Consider the following 20,822-nt stretch of genomic DNA (forward strand, 5'->3'; position numbering starts at 1 on the left):
TTTTGCACCTCATGTTTGCGGTATACCATCTTTTCCGCAAGTTTATTGTTTCTGTTGGGTAATAAATTATTTTAAGATCCATTTTGTTACATCTGGTGATCCGTTTATTTGGCAATCGCCAATGGCAGTCAGCAGGGTTTAAGAACATCAGTTGTTCGACCTGCTAGTCAAATGCGTTTTGTTAAAATATACTTTTTCACTTTTTGGTCTTTTGGAAATGTTGTTTGTGCTGTATTTTGACCCCTCTACCAAGAAATTTGTGTTGCATGCACACGTATAAAAGTTGCGGTTTTTATCCAACGTAGTCATAGGTTTGAACGTTGTTTTCAATTTAGACTTGTTTATATATTTTTTCGTTTGGGCTTGTATTATATTTGCCTTCGGGTTTATATGATCCGTTCATCCTATTTCGACTCTTTCAAAATTCAAGAGTCTATCCTAAATTGAGGTAAATTATATGGCCTTCCAAATACCGTTTCTATTCCGAACATCACTGAAGAGACATTAATTGTCGAAATCCGGATATGGTGTACAAATTTTTGCTCCTCATGTTTGCGGTATACCATCTTTTCCGCAAGTTTATTGTTTTCTGTTGGGTAATAAATTATTTTAAGATCCATTTTGTTACATCTGGTGATCCGTTTATTTGGCAATCGCCAATGGCAGTCAACAGGGTTTAAGAACATCAGTTGTTCGACCTGCTAGTCAAATGCGTTTTGTTAAAATATACTTTTTCACTTTTTGGTCTTTTGGAAAATGTTGTTTGTGGTGTATTTAGACCCCTTTACCAAGAAATTTGTTTTGCATGCACACGTATAAAAATTGCGGTTTTTATCAAACGCAATCATAGGTTTGAACATTGTTTTCAATTTAGACTTGTTTATATATTTTTTCGTTTGGGCTTGTATTATATTTGCCTTCGGGTTTATATGATCCGTTCATCCTATTTCGACTCTTTCAAAATTCAAGAGTCTATCCTATATTGAGGTAAATTATATGGCCTTCCAAATACCGTTTCGATTCCGAACATCACTGAAGAGACATTAATTGTCGAAATCCGGATATGGTGTACTAATGTTTGCACCTCATGTTTGCGGTATACCATCTTTTCCGCAAGTTTATTGTTTTCTGTTGGGTAATAAATTATTTTAAGATCCATTTTGTTACATCTGGTGATCCGTTTATTTGGCAATCGCCAATGGCAGTCAACAGGGTTTAAGAACATCAGTTGTTCGACCTGCTAGTCAAATGCGTTTTGTTAAAATATACTTTTTCACTTTTTGGTCTTTTGGAAAATGTTGTTTGTGGTGTATTTAGACCCCTTTACCAAGAAATTTGTTTTGCATGCACACGTATAAAAATTGCGGTTTTTATCAAACGCAATCATAGGTTTGAACATTGTTTTCAATTTAGACTTGTTTATATATTTTTTCGTTTGGGCTTGTATTATATTTGCCTTCGGGTTTATATGATCCGTTCATCCTATTTCGACTCTTTCAAAATTCAAGAGTCTATCCTAAATTGAGGTAAATTATATGGCCTTCCAAATACCGTTTCTATTCCAAACATCACTGAAGAGACATTAATTGTCGAAATCCGGATATGGTGTACTAATTTTTGCACCTCATGTTTGCGGTTTACCATCTTTTCCGCAAGTTTATTGTTTCTGTTGGGTAATAAATTATTTTAAGATCCATTTTGTTACATCTGGTGATCCGTTTATTTGGCAATCGCCAATGGCAGTCAGCAGGGTTTAAGAACATCAGTTGTTCGACCTGCTAGTCAAATGCGTTTTGTTAAAATATACTTTTTCACTTTTTGGTCTTTTGGAAATGTTGTTTGTGCTGTATTTAGACCCCTCTACCAAGAAATTTGTTTTGCATGCACACGTATAAAAGTTGCGGTTTTTATCCAACGTAGTCATAGGTTTGAACGTTGTTTTCAATTTAGACTTGTTTATATATTTTTTCGTTTGGGCTTGTATTATATTTGCCTTCGGGTTTATATGATCCGTTCATCCTATTTCGACTCTTTCAAAATTCAAGAGTCTATCCTAAATTGAGGTAAATTATATGGCCTTCCAAATACCGTTTCTATTCCGAACATCACTGAAGAGACATTAATTGTCGAAATCCGGATATGGTGTACAAATGTTTGCACCTCATGTTTGCGGTATACCATCTTTTCCGCAAGTTTATTGTTTTCTGTTGGGTAATAAATTATTTTAAGATCCATTTTGTTACATCTGGTGATCCGTTTATTTGGCAATCGCCAATGGCAGTCAACAGGGTTTAAGAACATCAGTTGTTCGACCTGCTAGTCAAATGCGTTTTGTTAAAATATACTTTTTCACTTTTTGGTCTTTTGGAAAATGTTGTTTGTGGTGTATTTAGACCCCTTTACCAAGAAATTTGTTTTGCATGCACACGTATAAAAATTGCGGTTTTTATCAAACGCAATCATAGGTTTGAACATTGTTTTCAATTTAGACTTGTTTATATATTTTTTCGTTTGGGCTTGTATTATATTTGCCTTCGGGTTTATATGATCCGTTCATCCTATTTCGACTCTTTCAAAATTCAAGAGTCTATCCTATATTGAGGTAAATTATATGGCCTTCCAAATACCGTTTCGATTCCGAACATCACTGAAGAGACATTAATTGTCGAAATCCGGATATGGTGTACTAATGTTTGCACCTCATGTTTGCGGTATACCATCTTTTCCGCAAGTTTATTGTTTTCTGTTGGGTAATAAATTATTTTAAGATCCATTTTGTTACATCTGGTGATCCGTTTATTTGGCAATCGCCAATGGCAGTCAACAGGGTTTAAGAACATCAGTTGTTCGACCTGCTAGTCAAATGCGTTTTGTTAAAATATACTTTTTCACTTTTTGGTCTTTTGGAAAATGTTGTTTGTGGTGTATTTAGACCCCTTTACCAAGAAATTTGTTTTGCATGCACACGTATAAAAATTGCGGTTTTTATCAAACGCAATCATAGGTTTGAACATTGTTTTCAATTTAGACTTGTTTATATATTTTTTCGTTTGGGCTTGTATTATATTTGCCTTCGGGTTTATATGATCCGTTCATCCTATTTCGACTCTTTCAAAATTCAAGAGTCTATCCTATATTGAGGTAAATTATATGGCCTTCCAAATACCGTTTCGATTCCGAACATCACTGAAGAGACATTAATTGTCGAAATCCGGATATGGTGTACTAATGTTTGCACCTCATGTTTGCGGTATACCATCTTTTCCGCAAGTTTATTGTTTTCTGTTGGGTAATAAATTATTTTAAGATCCATTTTGATTCATCTGGTGATCCGTTTATTTGGCAATCGCCAATGGCAGTCAACAGGGTTTAAGAACATCAGTTGTTCGACCTGCTAGTCAAATGCGTTTTGTTAAAATATACTTTTTCACTTTTTGGTCTTTTGGAAAATGTTGTTTGTGGTGTATTTAGACCCCTTTACCAAGAAATTTGTTTTGCATGCACACGTATAAAAATTGCGGTTTTTATCAAACGCAATCATAGGTTTGAACATTGTTTTCAATTTAGACTTGTTTATATATTTTTTCGTTTGGGCTTGTATTATATTTGCCTTCGGGTTTATATGATCCGTTCATCCTATTTCGACTCTTTCAAAATTCAAGAGTCTATCCTAAATTGAGGTAAATTATATGGCCTTCCAAATACCGTTTCTATTCCAAACATCACTGAAGAGACATTAATTGTCGAAATCCGGATATGGTGTACTAATTTTTGCACCTCATGTTTGCGGTTTACCATCTTTTCCGCAAGTTTATTGTTTCTGTTGGGTAATAAATTATTTTAAGATCCATTTTGTTACATCTGGTGATCCGTTTATTTGGCAATCGCCAATGGCAGTCAGCAGGGTTTAAGAACATCAGTTGTTCGACCTGCTAGTCAAATGCGTTTTGTTAAAATATACTTTTTCACTTTTTGGTCTTTTGGAAATGTTGTTTGTGCTGTATTTAGACCCCTCTACCAAGAAATTTGTTTTGCATGCACACGTATAAAAGTTGCGGTTTTTATCCAACGTAGTCATAGGTTTGAACGTTGTTTTCAATTTAGACTTGTTTATATATTTTTTCGTTTGGGCTTGTATTATATTTGCCTTCGGGTTTATATGATCCGTTCATCCTATTTCGACTCTTTCAAAATTCAAGAGTCTATCCTAAATTGAGGTAAATTATATGGCCTTCCAAATACCGTTTCTATTCCGAACATCACTGAAGAGACATTAATTGTCGAAATCCGGATATGGTGTACAAATTTTTGCACCGCATGTTTGCGATATACCATCTTTTCCGCAAGTTTATTGTTTTCTGTTGGGTAATAAATTATTTTAAGATCCATTTTGTTACATCTGGTGATCCGTTTATTTGGCAATCGCCAATGGCAGTCAACAGGGTTTAAGAACATCAGTTGTTCGACCTGCTAGTCAAATGCGTTTTGTTAAAATATACTTTTTCACTTTTTGGTCTTTTGGAAAATGTTGTTTGTGGTGTATTTAGACCCCTTTACCAAGAAATTTGTTTTGCATGCACACGTATAAAAATTGCGGTTTTTATCAAACGCAATCATAGGTTTGAACATTGTTTTCAATTTAGACTTGTTTATATATTTTTTCGTTTGGGCTTGTATTATATTTGCCTTCGGGTTTATATGATCCGTTCATCCTATTTCGACTCTTTCAAAATTCAAGAGTCTATCCTATATTGAGGTAAATTATATGGCCTTCCAAATACCGTTTCGATTCCGAACATCACTGAAGAGACATTAATTGTCGAAATCCGGATATGGTGTACTAATGTTTGCACCTCATGTTTGCGGTATACCATCTTTTCCGCAAGTTTATTGTTTTCTGTTGGGTAATAAATTATTTTAAGATCCATTTTGTTACATCTGGTGATCCGTTTATTTGGCAATCGCCAATGGCAGTCAACAGGGTTTAAGAACATCAGTTGTTCGACCTGCTAGTCAAATGCGTTTTGTTAAAATATACTTTTTCACTTTTTGGTCTTTTGGAAAATGTTGTTTGTGGTGTATGTAGACCCCTTTACCAAGAAATTTGTTTTGCATGCACACGTATAAAAATTGCGGTTTTTATCAAACGCAATCATAGGTTTGAACATTGTTTTCAATTTAGACTTGTTTATATATTTTTTCGTGTGGGCTTGTATTATATTTGCCTTCGGGTTTATATGATCCGTTCATCCTATTTCGACTCTTTCAAAATTCAAGAGTCTATCCTATATTGAGGTAAATTATATGGCCTTCCAAATACCGTTTCGATTCCGAACATCACTGAAGAGACATTAATTGTCGAAATCCGGATATGGTGTACTAATGTTTGCACCTCATGTTTGCGGTATACCATCTTTTCCGCAAGTTTATTGTTTTCTGTTGGGTAATAAATTATTTTAAGATCCATTTTGTTACATCTGGTGATCCGTTTATTTGGCAATCGCCAATGGCAGTCAACAGGGTTTAAGAACATCAGTTGTTCGACCTGCTAGTCAAATGCGTTTTGTTAAAATATACTTTTTCACTTTTTGGTCTTTTGGAAAATGTTGTTTGTGGTGTATTTAGACCCCTTTACCAAGAAATTTGTTTTGCATGCACACGTATAAAAATTGCGGTTTTTATCAAACGCAATCATAGGTTTGAACATTGTTTTCAATTTAGACTTGTTTATATATTTTTTCGTTTGGGCTTGTATTATATTTGCCTTCGGGTTTATATGATCCGTTCATCCTATTTCGACTCTTTCAAAATTCAAGAGTCTATCCTATATTGAGGTAAATTATATGGCCTTCCAAATACCGTTTCGATTCCGAACATCACTGAAGAGACATTAATTGTCGAAATCCGGATATGGTGTACTAATGTTTGCACCTCATGTTTGCGGTATACCATCTTTTCCGCAAGTTTATTGTTTTCTGTTGGGTAATAAATTATTTTAAGATCCATTTTGTTACATCTGGTGATCCATTTATTTGGCAATCGCCAATGGCAGTCAACAGGGTTTAAGAACATCAGTTGTTCGACCTGCTAGTCAAATGCGTTTTGTTAAAATATACTTTTTCACTTTTTGGTCTTTTGGAAAATGTTGTTTGTGGTGTATTTAGACCCCTTTACCAAGAAATTTGTTTTGCATGCACACGTATAAAAATTGCGGTTTTTATCAAACGCAATCATAGGTTTGAACATTGTTTTCAATTTAGACTTGTTTATATATTTTTTCGTTTGGGCTTGTATTATATTTGCCTTCGGGTTTATATGATCCGTTCATCCTATTTCGACTCTTTCAAAATTCAAGAGTCTATCCTAAATTGAGGTAAATTATATGGCCTTCCAAATACCGTTTCTATTCCAAACATCACTGAAGAGACATTAATTGTCGAAATCCGGATATGGTGTACTAATTTTTGCACCTCATGTTTGCGGTTTACCATCTTTTCCGCAAGTTTATTGTTTCTGTTGGGTAATAAATTATTTTAAGATCCATTTTGTTACATCTGGTGATCCGTTTATTTGGCAATCGCCAATGGCAGTCAGCAGGGTTTAAGAACATCAGTTGTTCGACCTGCTAGTCAAATGCGTTTTGTTAAAATATACTTTTTCACTTTTTGGTCTTTTGGAAATGTTGTTTGTGCTGTATTTAGACCCCTCTACCAAGAAATTTGTTTTGCATGCACACGTATAAAAGTTGCGGTTTTTATCCAACGTAGTCATAGGTTTGAACGTTGTTTTCAATTTAGACTTGTTTATATATTTTTTCGTTTGGGCTTGTATTATATTTGCCTTCGGGTTTATATGATCCGTTCATCCTATTTCGACTCTTTCAAAATTCAAGAGTCTATCCTAAATTGAGGTAAATTATATGGCCTTCCAAATACCGTTTCTATTCCGAACATCACTGAAGAGACATTAATTGTCGAAATCCGGATATGGTGTACAAATTTTTGCACCGCATGTTTGCGGTATACCATCTTTTCCGCAAGTTTATTGTTTTCTGTTGGGTAATAAATTATTTTAAGATCCATTTTGTTACATCTGGTGATCCGTTTATTTGGCAATCGCCAATGGCAGTCAACAGGGTTTAAGAACATCAGTTGTTCGACCTGCTAGTCAAATGCGTTTTGTTAAAATATACTTTTTCACTTTTTGGTCTTTTGGAAAATGTTGTTTGTGGTGTATTTAGACCCCTTTACCAAGAAATTTGTTTTGCATGCACACGTATAAAAATTGCGGTTTTTATCAAACGCAATCATAGGTTTGAACATTGTTTTCAATTTAGACTTGTTTATATATTTTTTCGTTTGGGCTTGTATTATATTTGCCTTCGGGTTTATATGATCCGTTCATCCTATTTCGACTCTTTCAAAATTCAAGAGTCTATCCTATATTGAGGTAAATTATATGGCCTTCCAAATACCGTTTCGATTCCGAACATCACTGAAGAGACATTAATTGTCGAAATCCGGATATGGTGTACTAATGTTTGCACCTCATGTTTGCGGTATACCATCTTTTCCGCAAGTTTATTGTTTTCTGTTGGGTAATAAATTATTTTAAGATCCATTTTGTTACATCTGGTGATCCGTTTATTTGGCAATCGCCAATGGCAGTCAACAGGGTTTAAGAACATCAGTTGTTCGACCTGCTAGTCAAATGCGTTTTGTTAAAATATACTTTTTCACTTTTTGGTCTTTTGGAAAATGTTGTTTGTGGTGTATTTAGACCCCTTTACCAAGAAATTTGTTTTGCATGCACACGTATAAAAATTGCGGTTTTTATCAAACGCAATCATAGGTTTGAACATTGTTTTCAATTTAGACTTGTTTATATATTTTTTCGTGTGGGCTTGTATTATATTTGCCTTCGGGTTTATATGATCCGTTCATCCTATTTCGACTCTTTCAAAATTCAAGAGTCTATCCTATATTGAGGTAAATTATATGGCCTTCCAAATACCGTTTCGATTCCGAACATCACTGAAGAGACATTAATTGTCGAAATCCGGATATGGTGTACTAATGTTTGCACCTCATGTTTGCGGTATACCATCTTTTCCGCAAGTTTATTGTTTTCTGTTGGGTAATAAATTATTTTAAGATCCATTTTGTTACATCTGGTGATCCGTTTATTTGGCAATCGCCAATGGCAGTCAACAGGGTTTAAGAACATCAGTTGTTCGACCTGCTAGTCAAATGCGTTTTGTTAAAATATACTTTTTCACTTTTTGGTCTTTTGGAAAATGTTGTTTGTGGTGTATTTAGACCCCTTTACCAAGACATTTGTTTTGCATGCACACGTATAAAAATTGCGGTTTTTATCAAACGCAATCATAGGTTTGAACATTGTTTTCAATTTAGACTTGTTTATATATTTTTTCGTTTGGGCTTGTATTATATTTGCCTTCGGGTTTATATGATCCGTTCATCCTATTTCGACTCTTTCAAAATTCAAGAGTCTATCTTATATTGAGGTAAATTATATGGCCTTCCAAATACCGTTTCGATTCCGAACATCACTGAAGAGACATTAATTGTCGAAATCCGGATATGGTGTACTAATGTTTGCACCTCATGTTTGCGGTATACCATCTTTTCCGCAAGTTTATTGTTTTCTGTTGGGTAATAAATTATTTTAAGATCCATTTTGTTACATCTGGTGATCCATTTATTTGGCAATCGCCAATGGCAGTCAACAGGGTTTAAGAACATCAGTTGTTCGACCTGCTAGTCAAATGCGTTTTGTTAAAATATACTTTTTCACTTTTTGGTCTTTTGGAAAATGTTGTTTGTGGTGTATTTAGACCCCTTTACCAAGAAATTTGTTTTGCATGCACACGTATAAAAATTGCGTTTTTTTATCAAACGCAATCATAGGTTTGAACATTGTTTTCAATTTAGACTTGTTTATATATTTTTTCGTTTGGGCTTGTATTATATTTGCCTTCGGGTTTATATGATCCGTTCATCCTATTTCGACTCTTTCAAAATTCAAGAGTCTATCCTAAATTGAGGTAAATTATATGGCCTTCCAAATACCGTTTCTATTCCAAACATCACTGAAGAGACAATAATTGTCGAAATCCGGATATGGTGTACTAATTTTTGCACCTCATGTTTGCGGTTTACCATCTTTTCCGCAAGTTTATTGTTTCTGTTGGGTAATAAATTATTTTAAGATCCATTTTGTTACATCTGGTGATCCGTTTATTTGGCAATCGCCAATGGCAGTCAGCAGGGTTTAAGAACATCAGTTGTTCGACCTGCTAGTCAAATGCGTTTTGTTAAAATATACTTTTTCACTTTTTGGTCTTTTGGAAATGTTGTTTGTGCTGTATTTTGACCCCTCTACCAAGAAATTTGTTTTGCATGCACACGTATAAAAGTTGCGGTTTTTATCCAACGTAGTCATAGGTTTGAACGTTGTTTTCAATTTAGACTTGTTTATATATTTTTTCGTTTGGGCTTGTATTATATTTGCCTTCGGGTTTATATGATCCGTTCATCCTATTTCGACTCTTTCAAAATTCAAGAGTCTATCCTAAATTGAGGTTAATTATATGGCCTTCCAAATACCGTTTCTATTCCGAACATCACTGAAGAGACATTAATTGTCGAAATCCGGATATGGTGTACAAATTTTTGCACCTCATGTTTGCGGTATACCATCTTTTCCTCAAGTTTATTGTTTTCTGTTGGGTAATAAATTATTTTAAGATCCATTTTGTTACATCTGGTGATCCGTTTATTTGGCAATCGCCAATGGCAGTCAACAGGGTTTAAGAACATCAGTTGTTCGACCTGCTAGTCAAATGCGTTTTGTTAAAATATACTTTTTCACTTTTTGGTCTTTTGGAAAATGTTGTTTGTGCTGTATTTAGACCCCTCTACCAAGAAATTTGTTTTGCATGCACACGTATAAAAATTGCGGTTTTTATCCAACGTAATCATTGGTTTGAACGTTGTTTTCAATTTAGACTTGTTTATATATATATATATATATATATATATATATATATATACATAAGTACGTCTGAACCAGTGACAACTCTACGACAAATTTTATCCATCGGATCACCAATGATGGTGATACAAGGCTGATATATATTGCTTTATTTTTATTTTTGTAACTAATGACTGCCCGGGTTATAAGTGGAATGTAAAAAAGGAACACCAGGCTTGGACTCGTGATGAATACTGCAACAGGTAAGATATCGAAATAAAATATATACATTGTCGAAAAAGACGAAAGGATGTGTAGTTGTTGAATTTCATATCGTAAGAAATTATGGAAACAAATTTAATTTTTATGTCATTCGAAGTGAAAATAGAAAGATGAAAATGTATGATATAAATAAACTCATCATAGATACCAGGATCAAAATTGTGTACGGCACACGCGCGTTTCGCCTACAAAAGACTCGTCAGTGGCAGTAGAACAAAGAATATTAAAAAGGCCTTATATATGAACATGAAAATTATGCCACACTACGGCTTTGACTTGTAATCAAACTGGTAATTTCATTATTACAAACTAAGCAACATAAATATATATTGAGGTGGGTCATGAGCATTGTGTTTAACCGTTAGCCTTATCTTGTATAACATTATTTAATTAGAGCTTGCAGCTGCTACGCACCAGTGCCTGTGCAAAAGGTTAATGAACCAGGGTTATGTCAAAGAACGTCTCGTCATTTTTCTAAAAAAGTTCATCGGAAGATACCTTGTTGATAAATATTCCGTATCAACTTCACAAATAATACATGATGGTCTTGAAGTGTAGTTTCTATGTACTGACGTTGTAATTACGTGTTATAATGTTCCAGGTACTGACGTTGTAATTACGTGTTATAATGTCCTAGGTACTGACGTTGTAATTACGTGTTATAATGTTCTTTTTATGTGTCTTTGTATATTATTAACCTTAACTGTTTAGTCCATTTTTGGTGATAAACTTTTGGCGTGACTAGGTATTTATACAACCTGCCATTGTGTTATTGTGCTATGGTCATTTTTATATTCTTGTCTTTCATTTTTGCTTGTGTACGTCGAACATTTTTTTTTTCTTTGTTAAAATAGTTTTTTGTTGTTATAGTGATTAAGATTATAACACAATGATGACTGTTGTACCCCGATATTTGACATTTTTACCTATTAATATAAGGGAATTCTATATGACTGTCATACAAGTGAGAGGTTTAGCTAGCTATAAAACAAGGTTTAATCCACCAATTTCTACATCAGAAAATACCTGTACCAAGTCAGGAATATGACAGTTGTTTTCCATTCGTTTAATGTGTTTGAGCTTTTGATTTTGCCATCTGATAAAGAACTTTTCGTTTTGAATTTCCCATTAATTCGGTATTTTTGCTATTTTACTTTTTAGAACCTATATTGGTAATATTTCTTGTGACAATCTGTTATGAAGGATGTTCAAACATTTTCTATATATGTATGTAATAACACCGAAATATACCTATATACCTATATACTATGACAAACAATATAATTCAATTTGTTTTTCTGGTTCTTCTTCGTTATTTGGAAAATATTTGCATCTCCATTTTAAAAGCTATACAATCTAACGTTAATGGACATAAAAGATTTCGTTTGCATACAGAAGTACTGAGTTATCATCTTTTTGAAAATGAAGTGAAAATCTGAACAAACGTAAACTTAACTGTTGTTTGTTGATACTTACGGCTTGTTAGACTCTTCAAAAACTCATCCTCATCAGAACTTGAAACTGTCGCCAGTCTTCCTCCCAATGCAACACAATATTCCTATTAATAAATGCTTTCTTTTATTTTGAAAGTTAAAAAAAATCACATTTAAAAGTATAAGAACAAAACGAGAGGAGAGAAAGGTTTTCCATTGCCCTTCATTTTAACCGCTTATAATATATGCTGCAATCGTTTTAAAACGTAGGCGTGGCTTAATGCTTTATACTGGTGGTAACTATTTATTACAAAAAAAATTGAACATTTACATTTTGAAATTTGTAATGAATTGTTCACACTTCCAAAAAATTCATTACTCTATAAACATATTGTTTTTGTTTTTTTATGATGTGAAACAGATATTCCATAACGGTCAACCAACTCGTGATGACGTCCGTAAAATTTCGAAGGGATGATTTCAACTTCACCACTTGGAACTCTTGGTTTGATAGCTTCCATGCGAACAGCAACCCTCTATCAAGGAAATTATTTTAGGAAATACGTGATCTGAAATATCGTTTCAACTGGGAGATATATACTCCATAAGCAGGTACGTGCTGGAATGTGGCTACAGATAAATGAAAAGTTCACAATTGGAAAGCTGAAATAATCTCTTTGGTGGCAAAGTTTTGTTCTCAACCAACCTCGTTGTCACTTTCTAGATATAAGTCAAGATATGAGGCAGACTTAACTGTATCTATTATATTCTTTATTTTATCTATGGGATAGATGCGTTTAACATAGTCACCAAACTCTGAATTATTTAGTGAGAGGACATCATCTATACAGCGGAAAGTGAAGTTAAAGAATAATGCTAGCTTCTTTTCGTTCTTCCTAATATGCTACTGTATGACGTCATTCTTGTATGAATTACATTACGATAAATAATTAGTGGTGACATTTTGTTTTGTTATCAGTTGCATTCGTTCATTTGACTGATTACAGCAACACATATTTTGAAACGTAACAATTTTACTCCGCATTTTCAACAGTTAATCTTTAAAAGCAGTTTACACTTGACGTAAATGGCGATTCAAAGGATTCGCCATGTAACGGAACAATGCTCGACAGAGTCTCACTAAGCTTTATCTCTATATCGGTAATGATGGGATAAAATTATAATATAACGGCCCAGGCCATGTGAAAATTTCTAACAAATCAATAGATTGCATGCATTATTATATTAACAAAACATGTCGTTAGTGTATATGAAAAATTAGATAAGTCGACGAATATCATAAACACTAAAGACACAACTAATTTACCACCAACACTAAAAACACAAATAATTCACCATCAACACTAATTCCGTCGCTAGTGTGTACGATGAATACGTCGTTAGCATTTATGATATATTAGATACGTAGTTAATGTTTATGATGAATTAGATACGTCGATAGGTGTATGATGAATTAGATATGTCGTTAGTGTTTATGATGAATAAGTTACGTCGTTAGTGTTTATGGTGAATAAGTTACGTCGTCAGTATTTATGATGAATTGAATACGTCGTAAGTTTTTATAATGAATTGGATATGTCGTTAGTGTTTATGATGCTTAAGATACTTCGTTAGTGTTTATAATGAATTAGATCTGTCGTTAGTGTTTATAATGAACTAGATATTTCGTTATTGTTTATGAAGGATTATATTCGATGTTATTGTTTATTGTGAATTAGAAACGTCGTTAGTGTCTATGATGAACAAGATATGTCGTTAGTGTTTATGATGAACTAAATATGTCGTTAGTGTTTATGATGAATTAGAAACGTCGTAAGTCTTTATAATGAATTAGATATGCCGTTAGTGTTTATAATGAACTAGATATGTTGTTAGTGTTTATGAAGGATTAGATCCATCATTGTTTATGGTGAATTAGATACGTTGTTAGTGTTTATGATAAACTAGATATGCCGTTAGTGTATAAGATGAACTAAATATGTAATAGTGTTTATGATGAACTAGATATATCGTTAGTGTCTATGATGAACTAAATATGTAATAGTGTTTACGATGAATTAGATACGTCGATAGGTGTATGATGGATTAGATATGTCGTTAGTATTTATGATGAACTAGATATGTCGTTAGTGTTTATGATGAATTAGATATGTCGTTAGTGTTTATGATGAATAAGATACTTCGTTAGGGTTTATAATGAATTAGATATGTCGTTAGTGTTTATAATGAACTAGATATCTCGTTAGTGTTTATGAAGAATTAGATTCGATGTTATTGTATATGGTGAATTAGATACGTCGTTAGTGTTTATGATGAATTAGATATGTTGTTAGTGTCTATGATGAACTAGATATGTCGTTAGTGCTTATGATGAACTAAATATGTCGTTAGTGTTTATGATGAATTAGATACGTCGTTAGTGTTTATAATGAATAAGATATGCCGTTAGTGTTTATAATGAACTAGATATGTTGTTAGTGTTTATGAAGGATTAGATCCATCACTGTTTATTGCGAATTAAATACGTCGTTAATGTCTATGATGAACAAGATATGTCGTTAGTGTTTATGATGAACTAAATATGTCGTTAGCATTTATGATATATAAGATACGTAGTTAATGTTTATGATGAATTAGATACGTCGATAGGTGTATGATGAATTAGATACGTCGATAGGTGTATGATGAATTAGATATGTCGTTAGTGTTTATGATGAATAAGTTACGTCGTTAGTGTTTATGATGAATAAGATACTTCGTTAGTGTTTATAATAAATAAGATCTGTCGTTAGTGTTTATAATGAACTAGATATGTCGTTAGTGTTTATGAAGGATTATATTCGATGTTATTGTTTATTGTGAATAAGATACGTCGTTAGTGTCTATGATGAACAAGATATGTCGTTAGTGTTTATGATGAACTAAATATGTCATTTGTGTTTATGATGAATTGGATACGTCGTAAGTGTTTATAGTGAATTAGTTATGCCGTTAGTGTTTATGAAGGATTAGATCAATCATTGTTTATTGTTAAAAAGTTACGTCGTCAGTATTTATGATGAATTAAATACGTCGTAAGTGTTTATAATGAATTGGATATGTCGTTAGTGTCTATGATGAACAAGATATGTCGTTAATGTCTATGATGAATTAAATATGTCGTTAGTGTTTATGATGAATTAGATACGTCGTAAGTGTTTATAATGAATTAGATATGCCGTTAGTGTTTATAATGAACTAGATATGTTGTTAGTGTTTATGAAGGATTAGATCCATCTTTGTTTATGGTGAATTAGATACGTTGTTAGTGTTTATGATGAACTAGATATGCCGTTAGTGTATAAGATGAACTAAATATGTAATAGTGTTTATGATGAACTAGATATATCGTTAGTGTCTATGATGAACTAAATATGGAATAGTGTTTATGATGAATAAGATACGTCGATAGGTGTATGATGATTAGATATGTCGTTAGTGTTTATGGTGAATTAGATATGTCGTTAGTGTTTATAATGAATTAGATATGTCGTTAGTGTTTATGAAGAATTAGATTCGATGTTATTGTTTATGGTGAATTAGATACGTCGTTAGTGTTTATGATGAATTAGATATGTTGTTAGTGTCTATGATGAACTATATATGTCGTTAGTGCTTATGATGAACTAAATATGTCGTTAGTGTTTATAATGAATTAGATACGTCGTTAGTGTTTATAATGAATAAGATATGCCGTTAGTGTTTATAATGAACTAGATATGTTGTTAGTGTTTATGAAGGATTAGATCCATCATTGTTTATGGTGAATTAGATACGTTGTTAGTGTTTATGATGAACTAGATATGCCGTTAGTGTATAAGATGAACTAAATATGTAACAGTGTTTATGATGAACTAGATATATCGTTAGTGTCTATGATGAACTAAATATGTAATAGTGTTTATGATGAATTAGATACGTCGATAGGTGTATGATGAATAAGATATGTCGTAAGTGTTTATGATGAATTAAATACGTCGTTAGTGTTTATAATGAATTGGATATGTCGTTAGTGTTTATGATGAATAAGTTACGTCGTCAGTATTTATAATGAATGAGATAGGTCGTTAGTAAATATAATGAATTGGATACGTCGTTAGTGTTTATAATGAATTAGATATGTCGTTAGTGTTTATAAAGAACTAAATATTTCGTTTGTGTTTATAAAGGATTAGATTCGTTGTTATTGTTTATGGTGACTTAGATACGTATTTAGGGTTTATGATGAACTAGATATGTCGTTAGTGTCAATGATGAACCAGATATGTCGTTAGTGTTTATGATGAACTAAATATGTCGTTAGTGTTTATGATGAATTAGATACGTCGTTAGTGTTTATAATGAACTAGATGTGCCGTTAGTGTTTATAATGAACTAGATATGTTGTTAGTGATTATGAAGGATAAGTTCCATCATTGTTTATGGTGAATTAGATACGTCGTCAGTATTTATGATGAATTAAATACGTCGTAAGTGTTTATAATGAATTGGATATGTCGTTTGTGTTTATGATGAATAAGATACTTCGTTAGTGTTTATAATGAATTAGATCTGTCGTTAGTGTCTATAATGAACTAGATATGTCGTTAGTGTTGATGAAGGATTAGATTCGATGTTATTGTTTATTGTGAATTAGATACGTCGTTTGTGTGTATGATGAACTAGATATGTCGTTAGTGTTAATGATGAACTAAATATGTCGTTAGTGTTGATGATGAATTAGATACGTCGTTAATGTTTATAATAAATTAGATGTGCCGTGAATGTTTATAATGAACTAGATATGTTGTTAGTGTTTATGAAGGATAAGTTCAATCATTGTTTATGGTGAATAAGTTACGTCGTCAGTATTTATGATGAATTAAATACGTCGTAAGTGTTTATAATGAATTGGATATGTCGTTAGTGTTTATGATGAATAAGATACTTCGTTAGTGTTTATAATGAATTAGATCTGTCGTTAGTGTTTATAATGAACTAGATATGTCGTTAGTGTTTATGAAGGATTATATTCGATGTTATTGTTTATTGTGAATTAGATACGTCGTTAGTGTCTATGATGAACAAGATATGTCGTTAGTGTTTGTGATGAACTAAATATGTCGTTAGTGTTTATGATGAATTAGATACGTCGTAAGTGTTTATAATGAATTAGATATGCCGTAAGGGTTTATAATGAACTAGATATGTCGTTAGTGTTGATGAATGATTAGATCCATCATTGTTTATGGGGAATTAGATACGTTGTTAGTGTTTATGATGAATTAGATATGTCGTTAGTGTCTATGATGAACTAAATGTGTAATAGTGTTTATGATGAACTTGATATATCGTTAGTGTTGATGATGGGTTAGAAACGTCGTTAGTGTCTATGATAAATTAGATATGTCGTTAGTATTGATGATGAGTTAGATATGTCGTTAGTGTCTATGATGAATTAATATACGTCGTTAGTGTGTATGATGAATAAGATACGTTGTTAGTGTTGATGATGAATAAGATATGTCGTTAAGGTCTAAGGTGAATATGATATGTCGTTAGGGTCTATGGTGAATTATATACGTCGTCAGTGTCTATGATGAGTTAGATACGTCGATAGTGTTGATGATGAATATGATATGTCGTTAGTGTTTATGATGTACTAGATATGTCGTTAGTGTTTATGATGAATTAGATATGTCGTAAGTGTTTATGATGAATTAGAAACGTCGTTAGTGTTTATGATGAATTAGATACGTCGTTAGTGTTTATGATGAATAAGATACGTCGTAAGTGTTTATGATGAATTAGATACGTCGATAGTATTGATGATGAATATGATATGTCGTTAGTGTTTATGATGTACTAGATATGTCGTTAGTATTTATGATGAATTAGAAACGTCGTTAGTGTTTATGATGAATTAGATACTTCGTTAGTGTCTATGATGAATTAGATATATGGTTAGTGTTATTTGGTGAATTAAATATGTCGTTAGTGTCTATGATGAATTAGATACGTCGTTTGTGTTGATGATGAATGAGATATGTCGTTAGGGTCTATGGTGAATTATATACGTTGTTAATGTTTATGAAGGATTATATACGTCGTTAGTGTTGATGAAGAATCAGATACGTCGATATTGTTGATGAAGAATCAGATACGTCGATATTGTTGATGAAGAATCAGATACGTCGATATTGTTGATGAAGAATCAGATACATCGTTATTGTTGATGAAGAATCAGATACGTCGATATTGTTTATAATGAATTAGATACGTCGTTAGTGTTTATGATGAATTAGATACATCGTTAGTGTGTATGATGAATTCGATATGTCGATATTGTTTATGATGAATTAGATACGGTGGTAATGTTTATGAAGAATCAGACACGTCGATAGTATTTATGATGAACTGGATTCGTGTCTTTAGTGTTGTTGATTAATTAGATACGTTGTTTGTGTTTATGAATAATAATCAAATATGTCGTTAGTGTTTATGATAAATTAGATACGTCTTTAGTATTTATGATGAGTAAAATACGTCTTAAGTGTTTATAATGAACTAGATACGCTGATAATGTTGATGATGAATTAGATACGTTTTTATTGTTTATGATTAATGATATACGTCGATAGTGTGTATGTCGAATTATAAATCTCGTTAGTGTACAATATGTTCAAAATTTAGTCTGTTAGTTTTTTATTCTGAATTTTTTTGTCATGTCGGGACCTTTTATATAGTTTGCTATGCGGTATGAGTTTTACTCATTGTTGAATGCCGTACGCTGACCTATAGTTGCATTTTTTATTCATATAACATATGCGATATGTTGATAGTGTTTATGATGAAATAGATATATTGATGGCAATTAATTATACCTGCGCCTCAGTCCATGTCTTCCACATCTTAAAAATTTCCTTCGTTGCTGAAATAGAATTAAAATATGTCCCATAGATTCAATACACAATAATTGTAAAGGAAAATAATGGTAAGTCTTGTTTAAATGGTGTCGCCATTTATAACAGAATAATTTAAAAGATGTGCTCCTCCTTTCATACGTTGCTATATAATTCTCAATTCATAAAGATTTTACAACTAGATCATGCCATAATTAATTTGATCCTTACAAAGGGGTCGAAGTGAGGACTTATAGAAACATGCTTCTTCGATTTATTCTAACGTTAGTATAAAAATATGAAGATGTCATATTCTTCCCAATGAGACAAATCTCCACAAGAGACTAAAATGACATAGAAATTAACAACTATAGGTCACCCTTCAACAATGAACAAAATCTATACCGCATAGTCAGCTATTAAAGGCCCCGAAATGAGAAATGTAAAACAATTCGAACGAAAAAAACTAACGGCCTGGTTTATGTAAAAAACAATGAACGAAATACAAATATGATATACAGCAACAAACGACAACCACTGAATTACAGGCTCCTGACTTGGGACAGGCACATACAGAATATGGCGGGATTAAACATGTTATCGGGCGCATAACCCTCCCTTAATATGTGATAGAGGTGTAACAGTACAACATATGAACAAACTTAGGTCAGTTTATGTTATGTTTTAGAATTAGTGTCATATGAAACGTGTTGCTGGTAATCATAACTTTACGAAAATTATTGAACCAACGCATTTCTATATGTTACAGTCATATTCTGAATTTAGATATTCTTTAAAATGCTAGAAAACTTTAACATTTTCTAAATTGCCTGAATGATTCAGGCATTTTATATATCTATTAATTTTTCCAGGTATTTCATAAAATACCTGAGAAAATTGAAAAGCATTTTACAAAATGCCTGAAGTTATTTTATAATATGAAATTTAATAAAAAACTGAACCATTAAAAGTATTTAATAACTTTAACAGAGAGTCTTATCTATGATAATTACTGAACTTTAACGCTTGGAATTTAAAAGTTTTAACAATTAAAACTAAATTCTACTGAATTATTCAAAATTCCCACAAGCATTTAACTCGGCAATTATTTAATATTTCATAAAATGTTCGGAAGGCAGGTCCTGTTACCTATTTGTCCTGATGTTTTTGCAAATACATCGTTTGGCTTAAATTCTGGTCTTATCACTACAAACACATTTGGTGAAACCCGGACCATGACACATGCAGCTATGTCATTTTTTTCTTTCTGATAAAACATTTAATGTACGAAACACTTGCTGTTTCGTAATATCACACACATGACAATCTTCTACTTCGTGTGTTCCCAAAAGATTAAAAGTCTCATAACCACAATTAGGTTGACTTTCATCGTTTTGCTTATCAGAGCTCTGATATTCAACATCCAATATTCGAAGTGCGGATTTTAATTGTACAGCAAGAGATGCTTACCCTGCCGCCCACCCGGTCTTACTTCTAATGGAGTTCATGAGATTCCTTCAGGTATTGTTTCACGGTTACCTTGAATACTCTGTTCTGGGTCGATTTTCGAGATTTGAAAATGTGTAAACCACTGTCACCTTAATTCATCAGATTATAAAGACCCGATAATTCAAATGAGGCAGTGAAGATTAAGATACTTATATCTTTGCATCACAACCAAATACGGCCTGGTACGGTAAATCCATTGCTATAGAGGGGAATTCGTTTGGCTGTGCAGTATGTATAAATTCGAATTGGGACTTTCAATCGAATGCCTCGTGTAGCTCTGCATGTTAAGAACTCTTTGACCGTAGGTTGTCTGTTGGAAGGCAACATTTCTGTCACTATTCGATATACCTTCATTTCAAGCGGCAGTCGAAATTCTCCTTCTTTGATTGGAGCAATCCATTGCAGAAATTACAGTAACATATTTGATTTATTATCAATTTGTTCTAGTCCTAAATATGCATGAAATATTTGCAACTGAACGCAAACAAACAGCATTCCGTCATTAAGAAATATCCTTCTTTTTCAGGTGCTTCAGTTACACACTTCTGTTTTGATTCTAGATTTTATAAAAAAATATTTGTAAATTTCGTTCTATTGTAAGAACAATTTGTCTTCTGTCATCATGACAAGAAGATAAAAAAAGTACTATCTGAAATACAGT

At 32.6% G+C, this 20,822-nt stretch overlaps 1 long non-coding RNA gene across 1 annotated transcript in view; it reads right to left on the reverse strand.

The window, feature by feature from the left end:
• LOC127729298 (uncharacterized) overlaps positions 1-18,681 on the reverse strand; it is a 37,069-nt gene extending 18,388 nt beyond the window's left edge. The window contains exons 1-2 of the long non-coding RNA XR_007994580.1: positions 18,635-18,681; positions 11,755-11,836 (exon numbers count right to left, since the gene is read on the reverse strand). This is a non-coding gene — a long non-coding RNA (uncharacterized LOC127729298). The remainder of the gene's footprint in view (positions 1-11,754; positions 11,837-18,634) is intronic.
• Positions 18,682-20,822: the final 2,141 nt, after the last annotated feature.

This window comes from Mytilus californianus, unplaced genomic scaffold, assembly GCF_021869535.1.
Source record: "Mytilus californianus isolate M0D057914Y unplaced genomic scaffold, xbMytCali1.0.p SCAF_2, whole genome shotgun sequence".
NCBI classification, from domain to species: Eukaryota; Metazoa; Mollusca; class Bivalvia; order Mytilida; family Mytilidae; genus Mytilus; species Mytilus californianus.